A 24,242-nucleotide genomic window follows, 5' to 3' on the forward strand; every position below is an offset into this window, starting at 1 on the left:
TGTATTATAATCATTTAGAATACAACAACTGCAGATCGGGCTTGACTAGTATTAAAATAGCAAGAAAAATGTAACAGCCATAGAAATCATGATTTACCAACGAGTTAATATTATCATTTTTATCAGCTCGATCATAAATTTTCGTAATTGCACTGCAATTTCACACACAACAAAACCGACTTGACATCTTACTTTACGACTAGTGGTCGTATATCAGCCACATGGGAACGCTCCACTTCTTACATTGTTGACGCTTCAACAATTAGCTCTAGATTTACAGCTGTAAAGCAGCCAATAACCGTATATGTCGCGACTAGCGCTGCAATAAACAACGATTATAATGACTCTACTAAGGCTATGTTCACACCAGGGATGTTATGGATATCCATAACCGTAACCGAATCTTTCGGATATCCGAAATGAAAAAATATCAGAAACCGTAACCGTAACCGATTCAACAGTTTCGGATAGTTTCGGATGTAGACAGTTTAAAAATTGTTTTTTGTATAGCGTTATAAAATATGTAAAGGCATAACAGCCTGATTTACCTTTATAATGCCATCTGACCTATCAATTTTTATTTTTTTATTACTTTTTATTCGGTGTAAAGTGTGCGGCCATGAATGAACCGTGTTGGACAACTGTTGCAAATTGCATTCAAGCACAGATATCCGTAACCGTAACCGAAACTTTCGGATATCCGAAATAAAAAAATGTCCATAACCGTAACGGAAACCGGTATAATAATATTCCTATATCCGTAACCGTATCCATAACCGAACCGAAACTACATATCCATAACATCTCTTCACACCTTTATAGAACTTTAATGCAAACATCTTATTTGTAGGTAGAAATATTGGTGCTAGATCTTATTAGCAAGTGGTTATGGGGGACTGAACAAGGCTCTATCTATCTACATTATTCTACATACATATTATTGCAATTTGAAATCAAGAGACCAACAGTACGTCATTTCCATTTGTTAACGTTGATTTGGCTCTAAAATTCAACATGTTAGAAGTATTTATGTATTTCAAAGTTTGTGTAATATTTAGCCTAGAAATGTAGATAGAGATTTAGACAGATTCTTCGTATTCTTTGGGGCTTTTTCGGAAGTTTGCAATTATAATTTACATTAGTCAACATTTTTCTTCTATTAAATTAATGAAGAAAGGTCGTTCTTCCCAAACTTTGTTGACAAATCTTCAGTAAATTCAAAATGTTATTGGACAAGAAGACAAATATTAAAACATTCAGACTATCAATCTTCATGTTTTAGGGCATGCACTTGCGAATTTATGCTTTTCACAGACAAACAAACACCCTTGTTATTAGAGAGCGCGTATGTGCATATTTCATACGTTTTACAGCCGTTGCGAACATTGTATGGGCAAAAAGGCGCAGCGACACAATGTTTCTAGCTTCGGAAGAGACGAGCAAAAAGTCAAAACGGCAAAGATTATGCACTGAATTTATGGAGACATTAGAAAAAGAGGTAGCTGCGAGCGGAGTTATCACCTATGTCAATGTTTTTAAGATGCAGTAGGACTTAAACGTGAAAGTTAAGATGTGAAAATCAAAGATTAGATACAGTCGACATACCCCGAGATTTTTTCACACATATTTTTTTAAACTAGAAAGTTTAAAAACATGAATCAATTCTATTATAAGGTAAGATAAGTATAATTGTAAAAAATCTATAGAATAATTATTTTGGTATGAGCTTAATAAAAACAAAACTGTCTGTATTTAAGTAGGTAGATATTATTTGGCACACAGCAAATTTTTTTTCAATTACTACGACTCTAACTATACTGGAAGCTACAAACACAAATTGTGTTATAATTATAACATAGGCAGGAACTCTACAATTAGAAACGATTGTCGCGTCTTTAATCTTTGACGGAGTAAGACAGTCGTGGTGCCATTCAGTTAGATTTACGGCCCGGCTGACGTTTTAACGATAATACGCATTTACCAGTATTTATGTGTATTTACGCGTATTTACGTGTATTTACGGGCGTCTAGAAAGCCCGCCGGTTTAATTGTCGAATAAAATTGAATTTACTGTTGGTGATGTACTGCCGGCGGCGATACGAGTGGCGTTTACGACTTTTTACGAAATACGCGATGAAACGGGACGCGGGCCTTCTGTGCGGGCGTTTGGAACAACGGAAATGCATTCGAAAGTTAAAATTTAGCAATAACTACACTGATTAAATTGTCTGGACATGCCCAAACTACCAAATGGTAGAATGTCGGTGGTCGTCATGGAAGAAATAATACCTACGAGTAAATGGACTTGCTTACATTCCAAGAATTTAGTTTACGGCATTTTTCCAAGCCAAGTTAATCTACCTCATACAGAAAGTTAGATCTCATACAATATACCTACAGTAGACACCCCTCAATACTTTCTCCATAACAATCATGAAGCACGGGCTCTATGAAAGATTTAAGTTTAATCCTTCAAGGCCCGCGAATCTAGACACAATAGATAATCAATTGTAATGACATTAATGAATGCCGTCTGGGACTCAAGCGGTTAAATGTGAAAAGCAGGTCGAGTGGCTAGTCATCATCATTTCAGCCACAGCTGAAAATAGTCATTTAAAAGTATATTTTAAGAGTAGGTACAAATTATAGGTCTTACAATACTGGGTTAGCTGTCAAGCGAATTGGTGTTTATGGACGATTATTTTACTGAATTATGTATTAAGTACTGGCAGTTTATTACTGAATTTACTACAATGGGCGTATTAAAAGTGATGAATTGCAACAAAACACACGATGACGAGTTAACAGAACGTACGCCGTGGAAATATTTTTATTTGCCTCAAACACGTTTATGTAAATACGGGATTTCCCTCAAGACTCGTAAATATGTTTATTGTGGGTGTTTTACCACTAATTAGTTTTTAAGGCCAATTTTACAGCATGTAAAAAATGTACCTACATATTATTATGATTCATCAAAATCGAGTGCAGCGGTGGAATGGTAACTTATGGTGGCGCCTGTAACACAAAAAAAGTTTTAGCTCAAGAAGTCCACTAAAAACGTTAGAAAGTGATGACAACTTCCAAGAATCTCCATCAACGTCCGAGCTGGATGCCATGCCGTCGGAACGGAGAAATTATTATCATTTAAACTACGCAGGACAAGCATTCTTACAAAAGGGCTTATAGCACAAATATTTAAATTCAAAACATGCCTTGAATGGCGAATACTGGCCATACGTGGCCGGTGAGAGAGAAGGAAGAAGTGGATGTGGTATTGCTGTCGTTTATTTGTCTGCTTGATAGAGTATGTCTGCTGCTGCAGTTAGATTTGTTTGCAGACTTCGTAATCCAGCGGTTCGCGAGTTGTAGGTACTTGTTTTTATTTAAGACATGTCAGGTGCAAAGCAGTCTGATTTTTAGAAAATAATAATTTTGATTTCATGCTTCGGAAGAGATGTCAGATGCATACTTACCAAGAGTTATGACCTTAGTTGTGACTCATTAGGTAGAAGAAAAAGACTGGAAAGTTCACAACGATTAACTTATGTGTTACATAATGTTTTTTGTAAAAAATTCAAGGAAAATTTTGTGAGGTTTCCTTAAAACTTAAATGTTATTTTAGAAGACAATGTACGACAGACATTTATAGAGGTCGCATTTAATCAAATGATAGATTCAGAATGTTTATTTAATTACTTGGATAGCAAAGAATCACACAATAATTAAGTCTTTCTTGCATAATAGCATTTTGTAAACATAAACTAGTTCGTTCCAAATGACGCCAAATGACGTCCACTGCTGGACAAAAGCCTCCCCCACGAATTTCCACAACGACTGGTCCTGCGCTGCCCGCACTGGCATCATCAGATCATCAGGATATCAAGTGAGAGGTTTTCCCACACTACGTCTTCCGACCTGTGGTGACTGGTTCAACATTTCTGGCCTTTAATTCTAGGGAATTAAAATTTAAGACAAAAGACAGACCAGCTATCGCATCAGACATTAATTGCCGTATGCAATTCTTCACGGGTCCACGTAGCCAGCAATACCGCCTTCCTGCCGCACCGGAGCGGTATCGGCTATTTTAATTGATATGTCTCCGCACAGCCTGCCGACTGAGTGCAGGTATGTCAGACATATTGCCATAGTAAATGGGAATAGATAGTAATATGTTTTACTATTAGATCAAGTTCAAAAACGTTGTAAAGACGGTTTAGTGTATGAGTTGTTGGTTGTCCTATTAAATAAATAAATACGCCTCAGATGTTACAACACAATGGGAAGTGGTAATGCAATGCGATCACTTTATAACTCTCCAAAAACGCTGAAGAAATAGATATCTTCATGGATGGTAGAGAGCTGTAAAGGCGTTTACTTAAAAAAAAAAATCATTAACTAAAATGTAGTCAGCTAAACTGGCAGGCCATATGTTTGGACCACCATTATCAATACAAGATTGATATCAATCCCGTATTATGACGCAATGTAGAGCGATTTCATAAAGTGCCATATTACTTCAGGTAAAATCTTATTAACGTGACGTGACGTGAAACAATTTCCATAGAAAAAAAGAGTTATTTATCTCTTACTCTTGAGGTTTCTTCTTTCTCACAAAGCTCACCCCAGACCAATGTCACATAGTAGTAGCAATCGTCCAGACCTTGTTGAAATGATTGCAAACTTGGAATACTCGTTTAAAGATGTTTTACTTTTCTCTTTTACTGTGGCCGCTACGAAATTCACTCGCGTAGTTAATTTTTTAATTGACCAATACCTTTGGCGTGTTAATAAAAATATTGCAGTAAATAAGGTTGCACGTTTTATAGGCGATAAACTGTGTACTGTAACATATTTATCGTTAGCTATGTTATATTAAGATTTATTGGACAGTAGGGTTTATTTCTAAATCAATATCATCATCATTTCAGCCACAGGACGTCCACTGCTGAACATAGGCCTCCCCAAATGATTTCCACGTCGGCCGGTTGGTAACGGCCTGCATCCAGCGCCTTCCTGCTACCTTTATGAGGTCGTCGTTTATTTACAAAAACTGGCACTATATTATACTAAATGTAGCCACGCTATCTAGCTACTATGTTTTAAACTAGCCAGACTTTGGTGGGTAATAGAATAGAGTGATTCAGGCACTTAGCCCAGTGACTAGCCTTGGCTAAGAACATTCGACATTTATGGCACGTGCTATTTGCAGTCAATTTAAATAATTTACAGTTCCCATAAAACTTTAACTAGCCTAATTTTATGTTTGTACATAAGTTTCGTAGTCATCGTTTAGTATTATTTACTATGTATCTTTAAGATTTGAAAGAAAAGATAAGGTTGTATGTAACAAACATTTAATTTTATAAATATCTTTGCTATCGTGAGTTACGATTACGACTTTCAAATTTTATGAAATTGTTACATAGGTAATTACGGGATGGTTCCTGATTACATAATAATAAAATCCCTAAAAGAGTGCAGACAGAAGCGATCTATGACAGGGCGAGCCAAATACAGAAGATATTCGATATTTTAAAGCTTATAGAGGGTGGGGTTGGTAAGAATCGGCTGAGAATTTCACTTTTGGTTTGCTTTGGACTCAATATCGCTGCTGAAGTGGAGGCCGACTATAATTATATACCTATTCCTGCGAATTGATTTGACTCTTTTAAATTCTATTGAACTAAAACTAACTAAACATTAACTCATTGTTTTACTCATTTTTCTCACATACTATCATTGGTGATCAAAATCACCTGAACAAAACAAAAACACCGTGTAATTATGCACCTGTTGATCGAAATTTATTGTTAAAGGGGTTGAATTTCACAGCCTAAATGCCCGTATCGTTCATTCCTTTATAATCTCGATTGAATTGAAATGCGTCATTTGAAGAATGCAGCTCCGACAGCACTATGATTACTATCGAATTTATTTAAGACTTTGGAGGAATACTCCAAGGTTTTGTGTAGCGATCGGATGATGGGAGATTCTTGATACACGATCGTGATAGCATCGTTTCTTCGTGACTGTGTCTATGAATTACGATTAAAACTTCTACTAGTATACGTAAGTGAACTTACGGAGAACTTGTCCAAAAACGAGTAAAAATTTAGTAATTTGTGGACTTGTTAAATTAAAAAAACAATTTAATGATTCCTGTCATTTTGACGTAAATTGAAAACAATGAGGCAGAAAATAAGCGATTCATTTTTGGATTTGTTTTATATTTAATGTATGTGAAATTTCACCGACTTTATTGGTAGCTAATAAAAAGAAAACGAACCAAATTAATTATAGTACAAATTGTTTTCATATCATTAGTATTTTACTAGTGTTGCATTGTTACTTGCTATATTTTTTTGACTTATTTTTTCCGGGCACTTTATTTACTTACAACATAGTAGCCAGCAACATGCTAAACTATGACACAAGAAAAATCATTTACGACGTAAATGACTCAACAAACGTCGTTACGGACAGAGACATGGCTTGGACGCGTTCCATTTTACCAACTAAAAAACCGCCTCTAAACAAAAACACCGTCCTTATCCGTCAGAATGTCACCGTCTGCGTTATAATTATCATTTAAATTGTGCGAGCCACGTAACTGCTTGACAGTTGACAAATGTAACGGCGATAGAGCGGCCGATGTCAGCGCTCTGGGAATTTTTATGTGCTCATATCCAGTGTTTTATACGATCCAACTCGCTCCCCTATAATATGCACGCAAGCTTACCACTTCCACACGCTTTTGACAACCTCTTCTCTACTGCTCAACAAATTAGAGCGATTTCAGAATAACCCACATCGAACAACTGAAAGTCGCTCTGGTTCTGTCGTAAAGGCTGACAATTTTATGCTTTCTTATCGCTTTTCTAAATTAAGAGTTGTTTATTGACCGTAAAGTTCAATTTCAAACGGCTAGACCCCTGCCAGTTAAGAAGCAGCGCAGTGAATGTTTTGCTTGTAAAGGCGTCCCGATAATTTCTTATAGCTGTGTACTATTTAATTCCCAACTGATTGGCCGGTAATTTCAAGCAGTCTATGGTTGACATTTTTATTGTTATGAATTGTTCCGATGAAGCGCTTTTTCCTATCAGATATTATGTCTTGCTCTATGTTGTTTATATCGAGTGGTAGAGCAATTTGGAGTAAAAACATACATTGCGAGTGGACTCGGAATTGGCTCATTTAGGTGACATTGAAGTTTATTTCTCACGACACGTATGACAACTATCGCGCGTAAATTGGTATTGTGTACATTCGTTTTTAGTATGTGTAATAATATGTTGCAAATGTGATTTTTAGTTATTTCCTATTTACTTGTACTTGTAGTCAACATCACGCTATGCTATTTTGTTGCAAAATCACATTTATTTATTACAAGTAGGTACAAAAAATGGCGTAAATAGCTTTACTGTCTGGCGTTTGTATTTGTTATAGATAAACGACTGCTTATCAAGCTAAACAATTTGGCGTCAATATTGCAAAAGATAAATAACACAAATCGTACTTTAACTTTTAAGTTAGGACTTTAACCGAAACCATAACAATAACCGGTGTTTTTGTAAGTAGTTTGACAGATTTTTGACGTTTGTTAAAGTTAAAGTACGATTTGTGTTAGTTAACTTTTGCAATATTGCAATGGTGCAACTCAGCACAATTATTTACATGCGTATAGTTAACTTTATCTGTTAACTTAATTATCAGTTGTTTTATTTCACTTACATAAACGTTTAATTTAAAATCTATGGTAACAATCAATGAGCACGGTCTTTGGATTATGTCCAAGACCAAGTCAATTATTTCAATGAAAAATACCTATCTGTCAAATGAAAAATACCTATCTGTCAAATAATCTGTCAGACATCCATCGGCATACTCGACATGCGACCGAATTTGACATGTCTGACTACAAGACAATTAATATTTTTCGCAATTTGAGCAAACAACCAATAAATAATGAGCTGGATTTTTGCAGTAAATCAGTTAATTAATGTCTCTGAATACTATTCATTAATTTAAAACCGATTATTTTTATAAAGTGTAAGTTCATAGCAGTACGCAGCGATACCCATTTATTAATTTAAAACTTTGTTGTGCCAAGACAGGTCAACCGAAATTTGAAAGTAGGAAGCTAACATTTTTTTTGCAATAATACGTATTTTTGCTCACTAGCGCCACTGTAGAGTATGGTCCAGTCACTTGATCTTGGTAGTATGTACCAACAGTCAGTGGAGATTCGGCAGCTCTTATTGACTGTATCGACTGATTGAAATGTCCAAACATTATTTAAACTGCTTTTGAAGAAAACATCAGAAATCGCTTGATGTATTACCCATATTAGATCAGACGTGTGACAGCGGCCTTACGTCGCGTTATAAAAAGCACTAAATATCAAACTAAATATTTATTTAGCTCACACGACGTAAAAACATCGCGACGACAGCCGCAATGACAAACGGCCGAACAAATAAGAAGCCGGCGCAGCGAGCGGCCACAAAACAAAATGATGGAGAAACTCCGGCTTTTGTATGCAGAGACTATCGCCCGTATTCTCAAATATTACTGTGAGGTCTCACAGTGCGCGTGGTGCACAGGGTGACACACGAACCAATCACAAAGCTCTATTCAACGCTGTGCGTTCAATTTTCTGCTTTACTTAAGCATCGTTTGTGAATACGGGCGTTAACTTGAAACATTTTATCTGCTGTACAAAGAAGATATCAATTTTCTGACTTCACCATACCATTTATATGACCATGTTAACATGGGCTAGTGTCGGCTCATATACCCATTTACCTAACACCCTGTATACACTCAATGCCGTGCTAGTAAACAAACTTTTTTAAAATTTTATCACACTATAATATGAAAATTATACCACAGTCGGGAGTAGGAACACTGATAATCTTTTTTCATTATGGCAGTACAGCAATAAAATTGGTAGGAACATGTTAACTTTTATTTCGGTATTTATGGCCGATCCCGTATTCAGCTATAAACAAGCTACTGACAAACAGATAGACCAACAGATAGGGTTACCAGAATATACATATTTTATAGACAAACTTTAAGTTACAGTTAAGTGCTATTGTTATTCTTATTTGTTTCCAAATATCGAGACTTTTCTTCGAGTGAGGCTGAGTTGCACCATGCTACTTTAACTTAAACAAACGACAAACATCTGTCAAACTCCACACAGAAAACACTAATTCTTGTAAGTTGGTGCAACTTATTTATTTATTTTATTGGGCTATCAACATGAGATACAGTATTAAACACAAAAAAAAAGAACTTAAGACAAAGGTCTCTAGCTAACTTAGCTTAAGTAATTTAAGTTACAGTATTGTTTTTTTTATGTGACAGGAGGCAAACGAACATCACCTGATGGTAAGTGATTACCGTCGCCCATAGACACCCGCATTTTGATAAAAACGACAGTCCTACTTACCACTGTTTTAAGATTGGAAGAGGTTTGTATCATAAAGGCATAGCATTGCCTTTCGCGCATAGGCGATGACAGCTCGATACGGTGTTAAACTATTAACCCCTTTCCGAGTTGATAAGTCTGCTATGAGCTTTAAGCTCATTAGTAACAACAATTTACAACAAGTAAAAAACTTTATAAATAGACTATTCTATTACAAACGTTTGAAGTGGCAACCCTTACACATACTTATCGTTCTATTACACAACTTATACAGCGTTTGCGATGTTATCAGCGCTAATTCTCACAGCCAAACGCGGGCTAATAGAAGTAACTCGACACCGCTGGAAGATGTACGGGAGGGGAATTTTGAATTCGTGATTGAATATTAGGATTGGGACACACTGAATAGATGTTGGATTTAGGATTCATGTTAGGGATGCATTGGAGGACTTCTTTAGGAACCACTGAGGGCTAAAGGAAGGATGGCACGTAGTAGATAGATAGATAGATAGATAAAACGTTTATTTGCATAACAGAAACACACATTACAAACAGAAAGTACCAAAAGTAGGATAAAATAGTACCCTCAGGACAATATGACATGGTATGGTAAGACAGAAATAAAAAAGAAAAAAAAACATTATGACATACAATATAGGTACACACTTTATACAGAAATGTGTGTCGCAGCAATGCAAAACGGCAACAGCTCAGTAGACCCCCTTCAGTCGAAGTTTTCTATATGTCATTATGTTGAAAATGATTTTTGGAGACAATAAAATCCCACAGAGCATTGAGTTAATACATAGAGACACCATAATTTTATTGCTAATAAATCTCAGCTACACAAAGCTCCAAGTCATTTGGCTGAAACGGACGAAAAAATCCAGCTAAAAGTTTTGTTACATAGTGAAAAGTATTAGTAATTCTTATTGACACCTAAACAAATAATCTGGCGTCCTATCGCTCTTTACTGCATGATGCTAAAAATTGTATACAAAATTTTAGTTTTAATAAATCGCTTATAAAATCCATATGCCCAATTTTCTCCCGGCAATATATTTCCCACGCAATATTTTCAACATATTTACCAATTTTACCACTAACCTCGATTAGACAATAATGTTTTTATAGCCCATCGAATTGTAAATCATGGAGCTGTCTTATTCCACTAAACTATCAGTGCGTGACGTTACTAGGACTTTTGATTTACGGCCAAAAGATGTTCATTAATACCGATATATTGACCAACAAATCTACTCTAATTGACGCAAAGTATCTTTATTACTTTATAAATTCAAACTCGTACGTAACTTTTGACAAGATAATACTATGATTTAAATAACAACGGAGTTATTTTAATGGGATTATAATCTGTGTAATTTAACAAATAATATGGCTAGTTTCCTGTGGGTCATGATACTCATGATAGGGTAATTTTTAGTTGATATAATAAGTTCTTGGTAACGCTGAAGCTATCATTGGCGATGACGAAACTTATGAAAAGGATCGGTTAATTATATGAATTTACACGAGCTGGATATAGCTTAGTGATTAGGTCGTCATTTGGCAAGGACGGCGATTATTTTAATGCCGATAATGGTGTAGAATTAGCTCAATTTAAATTTGGAAGCCTTTTTACATTTGTTCTTATTTTTCTTTGTAGTGTCTATGCTCTTAGCTGACGTATTTTACTTGTCTTTAATAATATTGAAGTACCTACTGCTCTCTCAGCGAATATTTTAATTTGTAAAAAGACATTACTTTTAACATTGTAAACGCTTTACATTCCTATTTATCGCAACATTTTCACGATTGCTATTTGAAAAACTTACAAAATACTTCCCGCAACTTCAATAATGCTCTTAAGAGCTTACAAACACCTCTCTAAAATCACTAAACGCCTCCATAATACTGTGTGCCGCAGCCATAACCAGTGGCACAGTGAGCCGTCGATAGCGATCGGCGGGTACGCGCGTAAATCGCGCGATGGCGTCGATAGCCTCGCGCGTTAGCCGCCATCGCGCGTTATGCGTGTTCATGTCGCGCGATCGCGATAATATGGATATTTATGATATTTATCGCCCGCTGCCGATTGCGCGGCCACTTGAGATGTTTTTAAACGCGATTAGTTACTTTTATACCTGTTGAGGGGGAGCATCTGAGAATGCAATGGGATGTCTTCAATTGGTCGTGTATTTATTAGATTGTTATTGGCTGGATGCAGGACGCTACCAACAGGTCAATTTGGATATCTTTGGGGGGAATTGTTGAGCAGTGGACGTCCTGTAGCTGGAATTATGAGATGATGATGACCTTTTTAAACGCATGTTTTTATTTTTTCAGGGTCGTCCAGTCTAAACGTATTAGCGAAAGCTGTAATTTACGAGTATATGTATCTTTACAAGAAGCGTCCTCGAAAAAAAATTTAGGACCCGTTTACATAAAAATAAGCAATAATATAAAAATTAAAACCCAACTTTACCTGTCACAGGCCAAATCTCCATGAAGATCCTTGGGGGAACTTTACCTGTATTTCTACATATTTGAAGCTCAAAGGGGTACATGTACATCTGCGTCTACATCTTGCTTAATGCCTAAAGAACTCTCTACGTTATACATAATCTTTGGCACACTCAAAAGAAAAATTAGTCTGTTGAGATAGCCGAATGGAAATAGACGTGTGATATACGGCTGCGTTCGTAAACAGGCTTAACCCGAGATTTATGAATAACTGGCATCGAGGCACTGAATGAAAACGTTTACTAGCTAAATCTGCTGGCCACACTACTTTGGCGTTTTCACCACACGACAAAATCACTGTCAGGTTTAATTTTAATACATTCTCGTGATTTGTGCGATTAAGGTAGTGACAGTTGCTTCCTCTATTTATAGAAGTAGATTTTCTCAAACATAATTTCACCAGGCAAATAGCTCTACGAAAGTTGTAGGTACTTAGTTTATCTCGCAGATAAGGTTAAATAACTTTGCCTTATGTAACCTGTTCCATGTGCAAATAAGTTTTAAATAAAATACAGAAATAAGTTTCCTACACAAAAACAGGCCCTCAAACTTATTTTCGGACCTTAGTAAATCCAAATCGTAGTGAAGTTAAGTCAAGGAATCGTTTAAGAAAAAACTAAATTCGATACAACCAAAAATCTCTTCAGTTACGACTTTAAACCTTGCCCCAGTGTCGTATTGTGTCAAATCGGGATTTAGAAGCAATTTATATCGCCCCATGTAAACCCAGCGCTGCGGGCTCTAAAATCTAAGTTTTATAGACGTATTATAATGAAATTTATCGCGCAATTCGGATATTGTTTGATAAAAAATAATAATTTCCTCGGACGAGTCGTAAATTTTGTTATTTATGTTCCTGCAGATAAGGTTGATGGTTTATGTGTGTGATGAAACGAGGTATAGTGAACGCAATAAAATTTATGTGCACTTCAGATGGACGGATGAAAACTTGTAAAATACTATCGATATCGTATGAGCTTATCGAACACGTAAATAAATATGCGGGTATTTGCACATCATTGAGAATATTTCGATGTTCTCTAAGCTCACATGAAACAAATCCATAAAACATAGGAGTAGTTGTTCGTAACAAGTGAAAATATAGTATTGCAATCTTTACAACATACATCCTATAAGTATTTGGCCGATTTGACTTCGTTCTTCTTTTAACACTTTTGGACAAAAGCTTTGTCTGTAGATGTATCAGATTGAAAAATAGTATCCATTTTTGTAAGATAATTATTTTCTGATACGAATGCTACCTAAACAAAATCAATTATTCTTACTTGTCTAAATCAAGTTTTCATTTTAAATTTCCTTTTACATCGTTAAGTATAGTTTAGTTAAGGTTAGCGTGACAACTTTGAAATGGTATGATCATTATTTAAACTTTTCAATAGCAGCTCTAGGATGGTTATTGAAAGTTTATTATTTTCCAATGGCATAATTGACGTCGTCTGCATCGGTATAAATAATTCGATTTTATACAATTTCGATTTTCAATGCAAAATGTATTTTATGAAAATGTATTTACTTATTGTGGAATGTCTTACTTATTTCTTACGTATTTAGTCATTACTATAAATGGGAATGCACTTTTAAAAGCTTCTAGGAAGAGCTGAAATAAAATAACTACATTCTTTTTCAGGCGGGATCAGACAATACTTCAAATTATTAATTAGTACGAAGGCCCTTTTCAGAGCACTTATACAACTGCTTTGAATATAAAGTTTTAAATTTATTTATTACCTACTAAAACTCATTAAAACTCATTAAAACTCATTTATTTCTGTAAATAGGCTTAAAAAAAGCACTTTTACACGTCCCAGTATTAACCCTACCACTGCTTCAGGACAATAAATGGGCCAGTGCTGAGAAGAAGCAGCGCAAGAAACTCAGTCACTATTGTCAGCCTCTTTTTCAAAGGTTTACATGCTTTAAAATGTACAAAGTTATAAATATTTATGCGAGCTAGGCAGTAACGTATCCCAAACATTTTTATCTTTTAAATAATCATCGACTTTATAGTAGCCCTTTTTCATTAAGGTACTTTTAATATGTGCTTTGAATTTATGAATGGGTAGTTCTATAACAGTTTGTGGTAATTTATTAAAGAATTTAATACATTTTCCCATAAATGAATTACCAATCTTATGCAATCTGAAATTTGGAACGGCAAGTTTATTTTTGTTTCTTGTATTAAAGTTATGCAAATCGCTCTTTTTCGTGAATTGCTCTATATTTTTGCGGACATATAAAAGGTTTTCATAAATGAACTGTGAAGCTACTGTCAGTATGTTTATTTCCTTAAAAAAATCTTTCAAGGAAAATCGGGGTCCAAGGTTATAAATGGCCCGCACTGCTCTCTTCTGCAGAACAAACACAGTTTCAATGTCCGCGGCTGAGCCCCACAACAATATGCCGTATGACATTATACTATGAAAATAGCTAAAATATACTAGCCTTGCCGTTTCAATGTCAGTTAATTGCCTTATCTTTCTCACTGCAAAAGCAGCCGAACTGAGCCTTTTTGACAAAGTTTCAATATGAGGACCCCATTGAAGTTTAGCATCTAAAGTGATTCCCAGGAATGTTGTGGAATTTATGCTATTTAATGGTTCATTCTTCACCATTAATTGCGTGGAAACCTGCATCACATTAGGTAAGGTAAATTTAATGCACTTAGTTTTGTTTGCATTTAACAATAAGTTGTTAACAGTGAACCAATGTAGAACCTGTGAGAGTGTGTTATTAATATCGTCAAAATTTACTTTACCTCTATCAACTTTGAAAATGAGAGATGTGTCATCAGCAAATAACACAATATCACACAGATCTTTTACAAAGTAAGGAAGGTCATTAATGTAAATAAGAAATAGCAAAGGTCCCAATATTGATCCCTGCGGCACACCCATAGTAAGAGGTGCTCCAGAAGACTCAGTTCCGTTAATACAAACTTTTTGTTTTCTGCCTGTGAGATACGAGTTCAGCAGATCAAGTGACTTATTCGAAACACCATAATGTCGCAATTTGTTTAGTAAGGTTTGGTGGTCTACACAATCAAACGCTTTTGAAAGATCACAGAAAATACCAACAGCGTCCTTTTTACTCTCCCAAGCATCAAAGACGTGTTTCAATAGTGCTACCCCAGCGTCAGTAGTACTTCTACCTTTCGTAAAACCAAATTGCTTATTGTGTAATAATTTGTTAAAAATGAAGTGAGATAGAAGTTGGTGGAAAATAATTTTCTCGAAAATTTTGCTAAGTACTGGTAGAATAGCAATCGGTCGAAAATTAGAGGGGTCACATTTGTCACCAGCCTTGAACAATGGAATTATTTTACTTAACTTCATTAAGCTAGGAAAGCAACCTTGATCAATACATGTATTAAAAATGAATGCAAGGTGAGGAGCTATGGTGTCAATAATTGTTCCAATTATACTGACGGAGATTCCCCAAAGGTCCTCAGTTTTTTTCATATTTAATTCTCTAAAGGTTTTAATTATTGTATTACAATCTATATGCCTGAACTGGAGCAGACACTGGCACTCGGTGACATTAGATTTTAAAAGAGACTCTGCAAGAACTGGTGATGAATTCAGTTCTTTAGTTGTTTCAGACGCAATATTGGAGAAGAATGTCTCAAATGTGGTTGCAACTTCTGTATCGGAATTTATAATTTCGTTTCCGATTTTCAGTGAAAAAGTGTTACCCTTCGATTTATTTTTACATGTTTGTTTATTTATTATGTTCCACGTAGCCTTAGCTTTATTATTAGAATTTAAAATCATGTTTCGAAGATGATTTGATTTAGCAGCCAAACAAACCTTTTTAAATATTTTTGAGTAATTTTTAACATATTCTATAACACTCAGATCTTGCGTATCGGCTTTAAGACTATATAATTCATACATTTTATTTCTACTCTTGTGAATGCCAGTTGTAGCCCAGTCATCAAATTTACATTTAACAGAATTTATTCGGATCTTTTTCTGTGGGAATGTGGTTTTGAATTCCTCACTCACAACACTGAATAGATCCTCATAAATTTGATCGACATTATTGTCATCTAATATAAGTTTATCAATACCATCACAAATATTTTTCTTAAATTTGTCAATTCGGTTAGTTGTTATTGGCCTACAAACAACATCCACTGTACTAGGGACATGATGGTGTTCAAATGTGGCCAATTGTCCACTATGATCTGAACTAAGGCAATTAATTATTGATTTACTTTGAATATCACAGTTACAAAAAATGTTATCTAAGCAAGTAGCTGATGTTGGAGTGATTCTAGTAGGCTCATTGAAAAGATGTGATAAATTAAAAGATTTAAAAAGGTTTAAGAATCTTATTTTATATTGAGTATTATCTAATAAATCTATATTAAAATCTCCACATACAACTACTCTCTTATTTGATTTAAATACCTTTTTTAAGACCTCCTCCATAGTGGATTCGAATAATTGGTAATTTGCAGATGGGGGCTTGTACACACTTACAATTATATACTGCTCTAGCTCTGCACACGCAAGTTCTATAGTTCGTTCGACTGAGAGTGAGACAATGTCTTTTCTTTCCTTGTATTTAAATTGATTATTTAATAATATGAGTGACCCCCCTCTAATAGCAGACTCCCTGGTGAACGAACTACAAACTTTATAATTTCCTATATGAAACATCAATTCATAATTTTTAAGCCAATGTTCGGTTAAACATAATACATGAACATCGTATTTTTTTAAAAACAATTCTAGTTCTAATTCTTTGCCAGCCAGGCCTTGTAAATTTTGATGAACAATATTAAATCCTTTAATAGACCTGTCTGTTGTCGTCCCTCTCAGTTTAAATCAGAGGTCGTCACAGAAATATTAGTATTAGTATTTCTACTAATAATATCAAAAGTGGAATTTACTTGTTTTGTGTTAATAACACAGTTAATATTATAAGCTAACAATGTAGCAAGTTTTAATTTTATGCTTTGAGGCAGGTGTAAATAGCTGCCTGTCATTATGAACTTATTATTAATAAATTTATTAGTGTCAAAATAGACAAATTTGTCGCTATGACGAACAGTCAAATTAAATAATAAAGTATTCAGTAAGTGAATACTTTCATTAGTTTCAGAGGAGCCATTTTTACAGTATGGCAGGGCACACATAATTATTTTATGAATATTAAGGCTGGCCAGCATGGAAAAATTATGTAGAATATTTTTCCTATTTATATTCTGACTGTTTCCTAACATTATAATTAAAATAGAATTACTGTGTAATTGTTTACTATTTTTTATGCCATTCATTAATTGACAATAAGATGCGTCTGGCATTGGCATTGACTAGGTAAGTATTGAAGAATTATAATAATGTTATTCGACGTAGCACTTACTTATACTATAATCTTAAAAATATGATTTGAAACCCCGTTTTATAAACTGTAAACAAGTCCGATTACCTAACTAATGTTTTAACCGGAAAATACCGACTAATATTTACTAACCCAAAAAACCCTAGCATTTAATTTTCTCACATCGTTACTCACATCAAAGGGTTATTAAACAGACCCCCATTAACTCCATTACATTAAAACGTAACTGTTTGTCTGTCTGTCACTTACGACGCCAGACCTGTCAAAACGTGGGACCGAGTGTGTTTTGTTTGTGGTGCCGAATGCGACTTTCTTAATCATACATTAATGAGTCGAAAATAGTTGATGTCTTTGAAGAAGGGACGAGGCAGGTTCTTGAAGGTTAGCAATGGAATAACTAGGCTTAAATCAACATTTAAATACTTTAGCAATCTAGTTAAGCAATTATGACCGTATTTACCGTACTTTTTATTGACTCCATAAGAGCATTTGACGATTTGTAAGTACCTGCAAATTTAATTAGTCTAAACAAATAAAGATAATTTTGATTTTGATTGCTGTTGTGCCTAGTAAAACTTTGTCAGTAAGTAACAACGTTGTGGACATCACTACGAAACTGTTTTTTTTTGTTTCAGCTGATTGCTGAAAATTAAATTATTGCGCACTGTAAGAAACTCAAAAACAATAACTAACTGGCCAAAATTTCAAAGTTCAGTTGAATAGTATATTACAAGTAATAGAGATTAACATTTTCTTGATAATAATCATTATAAATAACAATAACATGAAGTTATATAACGCCATCTTGCGTCCAAAGCAATTTGATTTGTAATCATCAACCAAAAAAAAAAATAGACCATAAAATAGGTAGGTACACAAACTTATTGTCATTTGAGTTTAATATTCCAATTCTCATTTCAACATTTAGCTACTGCTTCAAGTTCCCAAAGCAAGAAAACCAAACCAGGCGTCAATCCACATCTAATCCCGCATTCCCGCTTGTATTTTCAATCGGGAAGAAGCCGGGATATCTTTCAGCCGCAAGGTACTTTCGACCCATAAAAGTCAGATCGGCCATCAAAAAGATGTAAAAGCGAAAACAAACTAAGGAAACCACGATGTTATAGTGAGGAGTGCCGTCAGCACCTCTGTTTACGATTATCGCGAGAGGGGCATATTTCGTCAACACGCCTCCGATCTGGATGGCAAAGAGTAGGGAGTGAATGCAGATGTGCCACATTAGTATTGATTGTATAGATCGTTTCATCCAAGAAGACGCGCCCCACTATTCTTTTGCTAATGTTTGAGTGTTATCGGTACACGCTAAATTATCCATGAGTGCACACACACACTACAATAATGACCGCTCGGATTGTTCGGATCAAACTCCCGGCACCACGCGCTTCCTTCGACCAAACATTGGTGGGGCGCGTCTTCGTGGATAAAACGATCTATACCTATATTCAGACTTGTATTATAACCTTGAAATCGGTGTGACATAGCTCTATTGGCCCGTGAAATATTTTTCAGTATCAATCCTATTAAAATCGATGTCTCTAACACACGTGACTCTTACGGTTAAGGTACTAGGGAAGCTGTTCTGCATACTATTAATAAAGCCTTAAAAGACATAGATTTTCTGAAAATAGGCTTTTATAAAGCGCTTTTACACGTCTCAGTTATTACTTAAATAAACTAAACCCTAAATAAATGGGGTAGCGTTGAGAAGAGCAGTGAAAGAAACTCAGTGTAACATAATAAAATATGTATCTCATTTCTTTTTATTTAACTGTGCTACCAAAAGTAACTATTTTAATTGATATGTGCAATTGATAAGGTGTTTTTTCTCTATAGTTTTCAGTAGTAAAGTATGATGTATTGCCTGCCTGTTCGATGGTGTAGGTACAGCCAATCAAACTTAATTGAAAAACGAAAGTGCTTTTGTACGAATAAATTGCATTAATATCATGCATGCTTAATGGAAAGTATCAAGAAAAATCATATAGGTGGATGTTTAGGCAGCAATCTATTGTAGCTTCCATCTGCTGCACATTTCCCTTACTCTTTGCCTAAACTTACAGACAGACAGCTGTTTGTTTTACATACAATATTTATGGGACCAATTAGGAGGCTCGCTTATTAACTGGTAGACGAATTTATGCTTTGGAATAACGGCTTTTCCTAAGTATATTTATTTTGATAACAACTCTGTGACTGGATATTTTTAACCGGACTTAAGTTGAGTATGGCCGAGTTTGAGTATTAATACTTGTAATTTATGCTGTTTCAGCATGTGTTGTAATTTGTAAGCACATGTTTGAGTCTAAATTATGTTGTTTTTGTAAGTAACGAGTTCGCGATCACCTCCAAATCGGTTGATGTCGGATAAATAAGGAAGCTGTTAATCTGTCGTTAAATACGTGCCTTAAAAATGTTGGCGGTATGTAGAATGCCATAACTGTAAATACTTGATCCGGCAATACCCATTGCTTTTAAAAGGTAGCGAATGCTAATTTCATATAATTTTATTGCCCTTGCATATTTGGCTACCGGATTCTTATTGGCATTTATGGTTTTACAATGTTGCAATATATTTAAACGTAAGTAGCTATTTGCATTTTAAATACTTGATGACAAATTTTAACTACTTAATTGCTCTACCCGATAAGTAGGATATGACAGGAAATATTTTGATTTCAATAAGTTCAATTATCATGTTTTTATTTATTATAGAAGGTAAAATGTTACAAGTTCTTTTGATTTGATTTTGGGTAATAGAGCTTTTGAATGATTAATTGTATTTAAGTTATATGGTGATCACCAAACTGTAGTAACCTATGTCAAGGGCTAGGTTAAAATTTCCTCAATAGGATAAGTGCAAATCATTCTAGAAAACAATTCAGAAATCGAATAAAAATCTTAAATGTGTTTTAAACGGAGTGATGCAGAAGACCTAAATAGATGTTCCAATAAAATATAAAATAAAATTCAAAACGGTTTCGATGATCAAATTTGACAAATGTTTACGACTCTTAATAGTATTTATTCATTTGCCAACTCTTGTATGTCAGTCTGTCCGTCCACATTAAGCCCGCGTCTTAATCTAATGGGTTTTTAACATTTGAAATGTTTATACAATCTCTCTCGAATTTTTCTCTGGATTTTAACATGTTTGACTTACCCCGTTAATAAATGAATGTTTGTTTTGGAGGGAAAACAAAGTGGGCGGTGAAGGGGTTAACATTTTAACGAATCTGACAGTAATGACAGCCACTTAATGCAGGATGTGTCTTGAAAGAAGAAAAAGATCAATTTGGTAATGCAAGTCTTAAGTAGGTTAAGTTAATGGTTAAAATTCGGAAGTACCTACCTATATAGTTTGAGAATTTCAAATAATTTGCTTATTCAGTTTTTTGTACAGATTTCAAGGGTTTAACATTGTCTTTGGGTCCTAAGAAGCAGAACGACTTTGCTGTTTTTTTTGCTAAAACTTTAATCATTTTACATTATATTTTAAGTTCTAATAAACAATTACATTGGCACAGGTGGTTAATTTCAATTAATTGTTTTGGATTTACTCCAAAGCAATCGTAATTTATCAATTAAGTCTATGAATAAAAAACTTGATGACATTATTCTGTGACTAACATAGTGGAAATTTCCAATTTTATGCCGTTTTTAATTAAACATGGTAGGTAAATGGAAAATAACATTGTTAATGACGTATTCTGTGTCATCGTATTGATTTTTGGCTACAACAACAGTACAGTCTAACCTGAATATATTTAGACCTTTATTATCTTTATGCAATAACCGTAGCCTGAACTACGAGTAGTTTTCAATTTTTTCCTCTTTATTTTCCTAATAAATATTGTTTTCTTCCCAAACCAGGGTAAAACATTCCATCAATTTGTACACAATCGTTTCCTGTCCGGACTCATGTCTGATCGCACAGGGAACCGAACCCATTAACTTGCGAGCCGATAGCTTGATCCCGTGGGATTGGTATGATTTAGGATAGTGGTCGCTTCGACAAAGATGTTTGTTTGAAGTATAAATATGATTTCTGCTGGTATAATATCAGATACTTTTTACTTTACATAAGAAAAGTGAAGTGCGAAATAAGTGGGATTTTTTAAGCTTTTTCTCATTTAAATATCTTTTTTTTATATAAGTTTATATTTTTCACAACAAAATTTTATTCATAATGGTTTACCCAACTGTATGTGTATATTTAACTGTGGAAACTTAATTGGTTTATGTGATTTCTTACTGCACCTAAGTTAAATTATATTGTAACTGTATGTTTCCCAAAAATAAATAAATAAATAAATTTAATTCTTTACACCAATTTTTTGGTCATGAAATAGTTAATAAAAATTAAATATTGATATAAAACCAGGGGTTATAGTGCTGTGAATGAATATTTTGTGTAGTTCTCGGGTTGCTTACATTATAATATTATGCATGCTGTGGTTATCGTTTGTGTGGGAGCAGTTAGCTAGAGACCTTTGGCTTAATTTTTTAATTGTGTTTAATACTGTATCTCATGTTGATAGCCCAATAAAATAAATAAATAGAGTAATTGAATCAAGTTAATTGATTCCTAAATGAAGATGTGCGCCATAGACTTGCAGCCTCTACATACATTAATAATAAAAAAATGAAATGAAATAATATGCTGATAAAGAAACTGGCACTTGTAAAGTAAAAGTAAAAAAGTATTTACCTATTACTAAAAGATGTCACATGTTCAATTTTATTCTGGCTGACTCTGCACTAAGCAGCGTTGCTTTCAAAAAGGCCACTAACAATAAGATAAAAAAATACATTTAAAAGTTGTATACTCGTAATAATTATAATTTTAAGGGAAACGAAGTGAGTTCGATTTAGAGTTTTCACAATTTTCAGACACAATTGCTTAATTTTTTTTTGTCTAAAACCCAATAAATACGTACTCTTATCAGTCCAAATGCCACACTCAACAACAATAAACTTCACCCAGTTAAAACTCTTTCTGAAAGAACAAAGCTTCGCAAAGCGGCCGTCAGAGGGCGGGCCGGAAGTGACGTAAGCTTCCGTGTTTACGGCTGCTGATAAGGCAATCTGATAACGAGTGGGGATTGTGACGACGACTGTACCTTTTAAGCTGAAGACAACTTGTTCACGACTGTTTAATACGGAAGAGAAAATTCTTACTTTATTTACAGCGACAAAATTGTATGAAATAAAAATTACAACAGAATATTGATGACACATAGCACTGATTAACCCTTAACCACTGACGTGTCATTTTGTTACACTAACACTGACGTACGTACGGCATACGTACGTAACTTTGAAGACCTCCTAATGTATGAATAGAGCGTAACTTTGGTGAAATTTGAATTTAAATTATTCACACATGTTTATATTAAACAGAGATAGTAAAATAAACATAGTATCATTAATAGAATAGTATGATATTGGTAAAATCCTCCAGATGTAATAAAATTTAGACAGGCATTTTTTTTAATCAACACAAAAATATTCGATAACACTAGGAACTTCTATTTTGGCCATATTAAAGATTAATAACAGTTTTAATCAGGAAAAAATCTCAATAGCAATCATTCACAAATTAAGTCACTTTTTAATACAGTTCATTTAGGAAGGCTATTTTCTATAGTCTTTCTTTGTTTGATGACCTGGTCACCAGTTTGCCGTGCTTCAAACTAGCTAGGAAATATGAAAATATGGTAATAATACAATCTTCAGAAGAAGTCAAATCCAAAGCCACGAACTAAAGCTCCTTCACCATCATAATGATTGTCCTCGAAAACCGCAACTAATATGAAAATTTTCATCCACTGGATTTTTTTGCTAATTTCTTCGTCATTTGTAATAATTTTTGGCGTAAATGAGGTTTTTTATATATAGACGGCCAAGTAAATAAATTAGACTGCTAACAATTAAATTTTTCTATGGACCAACATACAAAAGCGATGTTGAAAAAGTTACACTAACACTGACGTTACGTACCACATACGTCGGGTGGTCTAGCTCTCCTACTTAGGGACGTGCTACCTATCTATTTTCTCCCGTCGCACACGCATCTCTGGCCACTAGGAAACTACCAAAAAGGACACGCAAAAATTCCCGCACAAAATGAAGTTTTGAACGAAAAACCGTTTGACCGACGTACCACGTACGTACGTCAGTGGTTAAGGGTTAAAGGATAAAACGATTAAAAGACAGAGGCATAATAAGGCCACTTAATGACTATATTATTATCCGAAATCAAAATCAATTGCAAGCTTAAAATATTATGTATTTAGCTTTTCATAAAAACCTTGAGTCAAATTCTCCATGCCTTCTTAAATTGGAGAGGGTGTCTCTCTTCTATGGAGAATAAATAAGCTGATGATGATAATGATGATGACGCATAACACTAGATAGAGAATATAATGTCCTATTAGAAATTTTGGTGACAATGTAGGTCTTAGTTACTGACGTTAATGACTCTGGACTCATTTACGCATCATTTAAAATCTTATATAATTTAAGCATGTTAGACAATAACATTTGCCTCCAGCGAGATTCAAACTTACAACCAAAGCTTCTTTTGTAGTAAACTCCTCCAACAAGCCACTCGTATTATGTTTATAGGAAAAAGTTATCAAGTGACTTGTTAATCGCTTGTTCAACGCCGTCTCACCGCGTTAGCGGCGCACGCGTCCACTCGACTGCATGTAATTATTATAAACATAGCAAACATTTGACACTGATTATTTGTAAGTAGTGCACATGCTTGAACCCAGAGACTAAGGGCCAGTTTTTTTAACTGTGTGCTTATCATGAGTTTACGTTAGGTGTGCTCCTAGCGATTACGTCAAAAAAATCTATGAAGATTTTAGTTCTTGAAAGCAGC

Source organism: Ostrinia nubilalis, chromosome 8 (genome assembly GCF_963855985.1).
Source record: "Ostrinia nubilalis chromosome 8, ilOstNubi1.1, whole genome shotgun sequence".
Lineage (NCBI taxonomy): Eukaryota > Metazoa > Arthropoda > Insecta > Lepidoptera > Crambidae > Ostrinia > Ostrinia nubilalis.